General features: G+C 44.1%; 1 long non-coding RNA gene across 1 annotated transcript in view; it reads right to left on the reverse strand.

Annotated features, from left to right (window-relative positions):
- Nucleotides 1-1,500: 1,500 nt before the first annotated feature.
- The window catches only part of LOC136366792 (uncharacterized), a 106,847-nt gene continuing 97,893 nt past the window's right edge, over nt 1,501-10,454 (reverse strand). The window contains exons 2-3 of the long non-coding RNA XR_010744584.1: nt 6,890-7,115; nt 1,501-1,577 (exon numbers count right to left, since the gene is read on the reverse strand). This is a non-coding gene — a long non-coding RNA (uncharacterized lncRNA). The remainder of the gene's footprint in view (nt 1,578-6,889; nt 7,116-10,454) is intronic.

Consider the following 10,454-nt stretch of genomic DNA (forward strand, 5'->3'; position numbering starts at 1 on the left):
TGGTTTCAAATTCCCAGAAGCAGAAGAACTCTGTAAACATGTCCTTGCTACACTCTAGTTCTAGTGGAAGCACACCAATACAACTTTGCTGGATGATAAAACAATTACCAGGTTTACAGTATCCCTGTTAAATAGGGATTATAACAATTCAGCTTAGAGGAGTGGCACACTATTAATTTTAGTCATCTCTCAAGACTACACAGCGCAGCTATGACACAGCAAGTGTGACAGTCACCAGCAGCCCTAACCATCCTCAAAAACCAACCTTTCAATTAAACCACGGCAGCAAGTAAATGCTATTTCTACAAAGCTTGCAGCTTGACTGTTTTATAAATGAGTATGTGGGAAGCAATGTGAAATATCAACTGATAGTTAATATTTAAATTACTGCTCATTTACACTTAAGGCAAGTTTCATTGCTATTTGCAGAGAGTTTCAAAGTTCAGATTTCTGTGAATCACTTCAAGAACTTTTATAAATAACATCGTATTATAAGAGGAAAAAAATAAAACCAACATGTGATGAATAAAACTTTCTCCCAGGAGAAAAGAATGTTTTTAAAAGACAGTGATCATTTTTTTACTTGTAGAAAGAACAGGCTCTTTGGTCTGTCTTAAAAAAGCATTCAGGAAGAGGAATGCTTCTGTCCCAGATGCTTAACGTTATAGAATTCATCCATAAAAACCAGGAAATTGATTGTACATAGGATAATCTGCAGTCAGAAATAACAATGCCTTTGCACTGTCATCATTCACCCGCAGGGTGGTTGGGCACTGGAAGAGGCTCCCCAGGGAAATGGTCACAGCACCAAGGCTGCCAGAGCTCCAGAAGCATTTGGACAACGCTCTCAGACCCATGGGGACTCCTGGGGTAGTTCTGTGCAGGGCCAGGAGCTGCACATGATGATCCTTGTGGGTCCCTCCAGCTCAGGATATTCCATGATTCCATGATCAGATACTTAACTAACGATAGTTTATGCCCTGCACATAAACGTGCCTTCTTATTAAGACTCAATTCCACCAGTAGTACACGCATCAATTTAAACAATCATACTCGTTTTTCCTAGTCAATTGTGAATCCATTTCTCTAAGGCACTCTGGACAGACATGGCTTGGATGCCTTTAGCACAAATGGAGAAAGAGGAGCACACTTGAGTCCTGCATGCATTCCCAGTATTTCTTCACCCCTCTGCCTTGGATGGCTCTCCACCCACGTACTGCTCATCTCAGAGCCTGCTCCAAGTTTTCCACATGTACCTACCAGGCATCTTAACTGGGGAACTCAAAGTTTAGTACCACAGCTTGGAATGAATCCAGGTTCCTTTTCTTAGTTCTTGATCAATAAAGCAATGAAGAGGAGATTGAGAAGCACAGCTCTGGTAAATATTTCATCAAATTTCATTTTGTTTCTATTTAATGGGATTTTCCTAAAGGAAGACTCTAGAATCATGTGGCTCTAGCAAGATGTTCAAAGAGAAAAATTCAAATCTTACCTGGCCATCATCTTCCAACTTGCTTTGTGTCTCAGCCCTACCCTTGACAAGGAAATTCTAATTTTCTTCACGGTCTATCCAGTCCCTGTGGAGGAAATTGGATGCATTGAAAATATCTCAATAATCCTCACTGGTTTATGAATTACAGGAGTACATTTCCTAAATATGTGCTAACACCAACAATAAGATGCTCTATGAATTCCCAGATGTAATCAAAACAAAAAAGAGAAAAGAACCCCGAAACCAGCAGTTCTGCAATTACTTCCTTTTCTGACAAAACAAACATCACTGAAGTTTAACCCAAATTCGGTTAATCTTTTCACTAAGGACATGCCATACTAGCTAAGCAGATATCACTTCAATTCAAAAAGGGGGAAAGCTGAATATATATATAAAGAGAGTCAACACTCTAACAAAGCCAATGCTCTCAAGATAGCACCTCAGTCTCGTCTTTTCCTGTCCTTAGTCATAAAACTCAGTCAGTCTCCCTCAGGTGGGAAACCTGTCAGCAATCCTGCCCTTCATCACCTGGGCACTTCCACACTCACAGAACAACTCTATTTTCTCCTCCTCCTAAAGCAATGCTGTCACTTCCTCTTCAAAACTAGGAAAATGCCGCAATGAAACTGGAATTTGGGGCTGAGTCTAGCAATACAACGTGCCAACCACACAAAGTGTAGAGCAGGGTAAAAAGGCAGGAGCACAGCCAGAGCAGCTCAGGAGCTGTGTGAGGCCCAGCAGGACTCCTCGGGCTGACAGCAGCCCTGCAGCTCAGCGGTGAGCAGCAGCGTATCCCCGCCAGGCTGCTGTGCAGGAACACCAGCAGCACTGCCACCAGAGAGCCCCGAGAGCTGCAGCACCTGTGCCTGCCTTCCACACAGCCTGCTCAGCTGAGCTCCCTCTGCCAGGGAAAGCTGGGGAAATGTGTCTGGAACACATCCAGCTGGGCATTTCGGGACTTAGATGTTCGCAACTTCAAAATCAACTGTTTCAATGTGTCCGTTACACAATAATTGAACTTGAAAAATTAAAATTAATACTAATGGTAGGGTAAGATTTTCAAACACAGTTTGGTAATTTATTATTTCTTTTATTGCCAGGAATAAAATGCAGCTACCTGCTTAGAAAACTCACTTTCGGGCATTCAAATTTATTGGGTCCCCCTAAGACTGAAACTCCCAGGCGATCAGAACCTCCTTAAAAAGTATGACATAGGCTCTAAATCACTGCAGGGCTTTTAAAAAATGTACTAACATTTTCTTATGATCATCACCACGAAAACATTGACATTTTTGCATTATAAAAATCAGCACCAGAGACAATCAATCAACAAAGAGATAAATTAAATTATTACTCAAAACATTCAAGCCATCTCAGCTACTTAGAGGCTATCCTTGCAGCCTGGCATGAGCAACGTCACTGTTGCCTCTGACCTGCCACATTGCATTATCTTCACAATTAACCAAGAATCCAGAAGAACAATTTTGACCATGATAAAAAGATAGCCTTGAATAACAGCCATTAAAGAAACCCACTGAATTTTTATTTAGGCATCCCAAAAGATTTAATAGGAGTAATAGCTTCAATTAAAAAATAAGGTTTACTTAGGTAAATTAGTGAAAGCGAAAACACAGTTTTAGGTAAGTAGGTTTTCCATGTAGAGAGCAAAACCAGACAAATCTCTGAAAGTTTGGTTTCATTAAAAGGCATCTGGGTATGCAAACATCTCTAGTTAAAAATGAACTTAAAACGCAAAAATAGAAAGCTGCTGTAAGCTTCTTTTTTTATTTGCCTGGCTCAGGTAACCGTGAAAATTTTTCTCATGCTCTCATAGCATAGCAAACAGATCAAACTCTAGACCAATAGAGTTATAAAATTAAGGATTTCATGTCTTATATCTGCATTAGCAAGATATGCAGAAAAATACACTCCTATATCTGTGTGAGGCAAAATTCTCTCTGAACATAAGAAGACATTCCAAAAACGTTGGTCTAATTGGTAAGGAAATTTTAAGTCAGATTTTAACTTTGTTTTTATCATATTTTTAAACTTCTAATTAGTCATTTAAATAATCAGTGGTCTAGAATTTCTCCTGCACAACAAATGCTTAAGCAAATACCTGAAAGCTTATCCAAGCTTGAAAAATCCACCTACCTAATTAAAAGCATTGAAAAAACCAGACAGTTGATTCCTCCCTCTCTGTCTCCATTCTCCCTTTTTTCATCCTCTCTGTCATAATAAAAAGACATTTCAGAAAAAAATTGTCCATAATAAATGTATGAACTATCCGTGGTCTTTTAAATCTAGTTTAAGAAAAATACACTGAAAGCAATTTGCATCCAGTCATGACTAACAAAAACCCTTTTGATGTTATTGGAAAAGAGAGAAGTTTTATTTTGAGAGCTAACTACCACCAAAATCAAAGGCAGGTCTAACACTGGAGAAGTCAGTGCATGTGTCTATTGTGGCTGCTCGCCCCCAGCTGCCTCGTTAAATGGTTCCTCAGACATCAGTGCTGGGGCTGCGCTTGGCCCTTTACTCTGCCAGGTTCTCCAGTGCCGAGGACGTGAATCACCGATGGCCGAGGGCTGTATTTCCTTAAATATGTGATTAATTCACATCAAGCCCCGATGCGTGGCCGATCAGCAGGAGCTGGTGTGAGGGGAGCGCTGGGCACTGAGCTGTGTTTGTCACTCGCCTCGGTCCCTGCTCCCGGCCCTGGGCACACCCACCTTCCCTCGCTGGCCTCGCAGCTGACGGAACACCGGCTGGGCTTGGAAGGCAGCGATGAGGAGGGAGAAGTCCCACTGGCTGTGTCACAGACAATACCATCAGAAGGCCAGCTGGAAGAGGGATCCGCTTCTCCCACACACTTGGCCACTCCAGGCAGCCCAGGCGCGCTCTGCTGCTCACGTTTGCTGTGTTCGGGAAATCAGAGCACGGCTGCTGCACGCTGCGCTGCCCGTGGGGAAAAACACGGCAAAGCCACAGCCCATCTGCAGGCCTCCACAAACACACCAATGAAGTCTGTATTTCCGGATTCAAGTAAAATAGATCATATCTAGTGGTTTGAACTGCTTGTCGTGAACTTTCCATCAAACCCTATATTTAAAGGAGTTTCAGTTCCTCCTCCAGAGGACCACAGCTCTTCATCAATGAAACAATCTAGCAGCTGCTTCCAGAGCTCCTCTGAGTCCAGTAAGGAACCTCATTCTGAAAATCTGCCTGTCTCTAAACGATCCACAGCCTCCAAATACGCTGTGTTCTGACAGCAAATATTATTCATTTTTGTTTCCGTTCTCTGAATGCTCCCATTTGCAACACTTTCCATGAAGGACTGTCACCAGCTGGCCGGAGACAGCGTTTCGCACTGAGCCATGACTGGCTGCCACTCTCCAGTGCTGCAAGCAATGAACTCCTCTCTGAATTCCTCTCTGGAGTCTCTGAATTTCTCCCTGTCTCCAGTCACTCACCGGGGCATTTGCCCATTGCAGCCCTTGGAAGCCCTGCTGCTTCTCTCAGTGTGCTGTGCTAGTACAGAGGGGCAATTAGAGAGAGCACAAGATCTCATTTCAAACACAAGATGGAACGTGATGTTTGTTGTTGTACATGCTTGAAAAATATCAGCTTCACCAGCCATTGGTTAAAATAAATCATACACGGAGTGCATGTCCTTAGAAGTGATACTGAGATTTTGCACAAGTTAGGAAGGAATATTAGGAGTGCTGGTTTTATGCAAGGTAAGAAATACAGTTGTAAATTCATAATCCATGCATTCCAAGACAAAAATTAAAAAATTATTTCTCCCCAAAGTCATATTTAAAATGTATGTGTTTGATGAACTGAAACTTAACCATAAGGATTCTAAAGGCCAAAATTCAATATTCTCTAGCAGACGAGGGCAGCCTGAATAGTTTTCCTTTTAGAAATCTTGGCTGTAGAAATTTGGCTTTGCAAGACTAAACTCTCCCATGTCCCCTGCCTCAAATATAAGTCCAAGGTTTAAATTAATTTGCTCTCAGTTTTGCTACAACATTCTGTCTTTGAAAGAGTTTGAGCTTAGCTTTATGGTCAAAAGCCTAATTAGAATGGTCTTCACAGACCAAGTGACCATTTTTGTGGAATTCATGTTAGTTATTTAAATTGCAGCAGATGGTAATTTTTTCAGGACAGAAAAATTTCTAGTGTGTTGCTTTAGGACAAGATAAATAAGGTTGATCTTCAGATGCTTATAGATGAGGATCTGTTAAAGCTGTAGGCCTAAAATGCAGATTTCCTGTCAACTTTAATTACCTTCTGTGAACCCTAAATTATGTAGTTGTTTAAAATAAACCAGGGTAAAGAAGTTTTGTCAACTTTCTGTTGTTCACACTCATACAAAAAGATGGCAAAGTGACACTGTAATGTGACTTGTATGTCAGTGAGAAATTAATGCCAAGCCCTGGAATTACAAAGTGCATCAGAAGGACTTGACAGAGGCTGAAATGAGAGGAACAATAATTCCTTATACAGAAATCAAAGTGCAAATGTGCTGAGCACGATGTCAGTGAAAACGTGATATGTCTTTGGGCAGAGAAAAGCACCTGTAGGGTAGATACGCTGAGAAGTCTCTGTACTTACAGCATTTGAGATGTTTCATTCACAGGAACACAGAGGTCCTGCCACTGCTGCTTAATATGCTCACATGTTAATGCTAATAATGTGTATGCTAACAGTAATAAAAGACAAGCATGAATTTTGAAAAATGTTTGCATTATAGAAATGATCACAGGTCTTACTCATTAGTTATGCAGTCATTAGGCAAATTTGACAAATGCTCATTCTTCACATCTGAGCAGTGTTCAGGAACACTCTCTGTAATTACTATTTACAAAGTGGCAGGGCAGCAGCTTTGTTATTTTTAAACAACAGAATAGTCTTATCCTTCCCAACAGATGACAATTTGGAGAATGGATTGTCTTCTGGAAATCACATACTGGTGTAGGAACTAAGACTTTGGGGAAGACATTGCCCTTATGACCCTCTGTTCAAATTAGCATGTAGAGAATATAAAGTTTAATCACAAAATTAACCATATTTAGGATCACTAATTCATCCTTCAATAGAAGACTCAAAATCAAAACTACTTGCTACCTCCTGCAAGGAAGCACCACATAATGTTTCAGGACATTTCACAGAAAAAAAATCAAGCTCATCATGTGTACATTCTCAATCCCTGAGACTATTCATTGGGCAAAGCAAACAACAGAGAATAACTAATAACATGGGATGCAATCACTAGGACTATCTAAAAAAAAGCAGCTAACAAATAAAGAGGTAATTTAACTCAACATTCAAGAAAATGTCGGCATCGAACATGTGCTGTAAGCTACCACTTAAAATCCCAGCCTATCTTACCTATTTCTCAAAAAAGAAGGAAAAGCAGATTATTTTCTGATATGGAGCCCCAGGTCATTGCAGTTGCACAATAATTAGATCAGAGTCAGAAAGGGCTGCAGTCACTGTAGATGGATATAGTACAAGATGGTCACTTCTTCACTATCAGCCTCTTCTCAGGGCTATTTTATCATCTCCTGTCACACTGTCACATCAGAATGATGCACGATTTTGTTCATCTGCAAATCTGTTCAAAGAGAAAAAGAGGATATTTCTTGCAATTCTGGGCAACTGCAATATCTTGTAATGACTGCACGAGTCATTTTGAATGTTCTTCAGTCCCTGCCTCTTTTGACCGACCAGCACACAAGATTAGCCTTGTGAACTGAACTGGGAGGACAGACTTTGGGTATAAACAATCATCTTACAGCCATGATGAGGGTCTCTTTCATACATACACTAACCCAGAATCCTGTAGCTGTTTCTCTAGTAGCTCTGTGCCTCTCTCAGACTCAAAACAGACCGGAAATAGCACTTGAGTGAAGTGTTTTGTACATTGACATATTTCTTTGCTCATCAGATAAAGAAGAAATAGACAGCACACCGGTACTAGATGCACACTATTACCACACACATTCTATGCCTGACCTTGATACATGTGACATGATCTGTGCATGATGTTGTGTCCTTGAGCACTTGGTTATTCACAAACAGACAGACACACAATTGGCTGTCTCTAATTATACCCCACGTCTGTGAGAAACAAACAGACATTAGGGGCTTGTTTGTATTCTGGCAAACACCCAACCAAGGTGTGCTGGGAGACCCACAGTGGGTTCTACAGCCTGTAACTGGAAAGTGAACTCACATTCATCACTGTGTCTCAGAAGTTATGGCCTAGGGAGGGGAAATAGCCGCCTCCAACTCACCTGGCTGGCTAGCAGAGAGAAGAATCAAAGCTCAGAGAAGAGTGGGCATTGTCTCCGGTGGGCTCTGCAGGCAAAGAAACCTCTGCTGGCCACAGGCTGTACCGCTTGCTTTTAAGTTGTAAACACCAAATTCTAGAGATAACCAGTGCCATAAATAAAGGCTTTTAGAGGACTTCAGTATACTGGTTTTTAATCTTTCTTTGCTAGTATCTACATAATATCTATGTTTGTGAAATTAACTTTTATTAGCCAGGATGTCTACAGAAAGCAGATAAGACCTTTTCCTGACAGTTGTGTGCATTCACAGCAGACTCTCTGACTTGAAAGGTAAAACCTTTAGTAAGAATTCACTTGATTGAACACAGTTTAGTTCAGGAGTTGAGGGGCTGATTGCTATTAAAGAACATCAAAATAATTCCTTCAGTGTCTATAAAATTCAATTTCCTAAAATCAGATGAAAATGAGACTGCCACAAATAAAATATAAATCTAGATTTATCAAAGAAATAGTTAAAAATTATAATTTCCTCCCTTATACTACAGGAATTTGGGGTTTCAGCAGCATCCCCTGAAGGGTTTGCTTTTTGAGACCCTGTGTTCATCACAGAGACATGAGGCAGCTGTCAACAAAGCAAAGTGTAAAGCAAAAAAAAAGAGCCAACAGTAGAGGTCAGCCATGAACTGTAGATTTCCTCTCCAATTTTCTTGTCTGAACAATTCATGCTGTTTACTGAACACCCAAAAATATCTGGGGCACCTGTGCCAAAACAGCAGTGGATAACAGTAGAAGGAGGAAAGAAAATTAGTCTTCTTTCCAAAATGAGACAAGGCAAAAATCCAGATCCTAAAAGCACTGCCAGGGGAGGGCTGAAGTACAAATGAATAATAACACTCGTTTTTTCTGTGAATCACACAGAGCTCCCCTAGCAACTCACTCTTGTCTGCTGGTCCAAAAAGGTCAGTATCTCATGGAAAAAAAAAAAACCCAACAACAAAAGCCTCCCCCAAAAAACAGCTATTACTTGGCTTTTGGAGAGTTAGCTTTACCACTTGCTGGTTTCTATTACCCCTTGGTAAAGCTGCTTTTTGGCTCATTTGAATAGTGGAAGGTTTCAGTCCTGCTGTATTTGACAGCTGGAACACGTGATGAGGCAATTGCTGAACTACTCAGGTTCCCCCAAGATGCATCTGCTTTTGTGCTCAAAATTTAAAAACACTTAAACAGTAGCTACATAAATTAGGTCAGTGCTTAAGCCAATACAGATAACCTCGATTTTTAAAGCTGAGAATTAACATGGGCTAAATAAACTGCTAAATAAACTTTGAAAAACAGGCACTCAGTTACCCCTTGCAAATGACAACATTTTTCAATACCATTCTTTTTTTTAAGTGCAGCTGCCTAGGACATTCATTTAATGTAGCAACTGGATTTGAAGGGCAGGGATTTGGACTGAAAGAAATAACCCATCTATGGTCTCAAAATTGCTCTTAGAGTTGCAGATGGGAACCAGACAATCAACAAAATGCGTTGAATTTTCTAGGCCCGCTTTCCAACTGTGGTGCATTATACCTGTACCGTGCAGGAGCTCAGGCACCATTTTACTGTCATGTTTGCCAAGCGCTAAACACAATGCCCCTCGGCCGTGGCTTTTCCCCCCCGTATCGAGACAAAACATCCAGCACCTGAGCCCCCAGCCCTGCATTTCTGCTGGGGATTTAATAGCTACATGTGCAACATCACTGTGGCCATTGCTCTCCCCCTCGACGTGATCTAAGCCAAGGTTCTGGCTGAGGCCAGCAAGGACTGGCCCTGCCCTGGTCCGTGCCCTGGCTGCCTTCTCCTTCCGCTGCCCCGCTCAGCCCCGGCAGGGGTTATCCTGCACTCTGCTGCCCCTCGGGCTAATTCACGCCTCCACAACAGCAGCAGCGGCTGCCGATGGTGAAGGAGGATGCCCTGTGCGGAGGAGGGCCGGGGAGCGGTGGGGGCTCGGGGCAGCTGATGCCCTTTGTCCTTTGGGGCAGCGCGGGCAGGGCGCGCTCCCCGGGCCGGCCGCCGTGCCCCGTTCTCCGGGCCCGAGCCGCCGGGGCTCCCGATGCCCTTTGTCCTTTGGGGCAGCGCGGGCAGGGCGCGCTCCCCGGGCCGGCCGCCGTGCCCCGTTCTCCGGGCCCGAGCCGCCGGGGCTCCCCGCGGTGCGGGCTCGGGGAGGGCAGCGGGCGGGCGCGGCTGGCGGGCAGGGGAGGGGGCCGCCCCCGCTCTCGGCTCTATAATGCCGGGGCCCCTCGCCCAGCGCACCGCAGCAGCCTGCCGGCGGCTCCGCTCCCTCCCCTCCGGCCCGGCGACGGCGGAGGATTAGGGAAGGGAGGGAAATCCATCAGGCGAGAGGCAGGGCGGGGAGGCGGGCCGTCAGCATCCCTCCGCTCCGCTCCGCCCGGGCCGGCGGCGCCGTAGGGTGAGCTCCGGTGCGGGCGCAGGAAGGGGCCGAGCTGCCAGAGGTGCCCGCGGCTCCCGGCGGCTCCCGGCGGCTCCCGGCGGCTCCCGGCGGCTCCCGGCGGCTCCCGGCGGCTCCCGGCGGCAGGATCCGCGGCTCGGGGCTGGCGGGGCGCGGCGGCGGGAGAAGCCGCCGCTGCTGTTGGCGTGTCCGTGCCTCCCGGCGCCGG

Source organism: Sylvia atricapilla, chromosome 13, assembly GCF_009819655.1.
Source record: "Sylvia atricapilla isolate bSylAtr1 chromosome 13, bSylAtr1.pri, whole genome shotgun sequence".
Classification (NCBI taxonomy): domain Eukaryota; kingdom Metazoa; phylum Chordata; class Aves; order Passeriformes; family Sylviidae; genus Sylvia; species Sylvia atricapilla.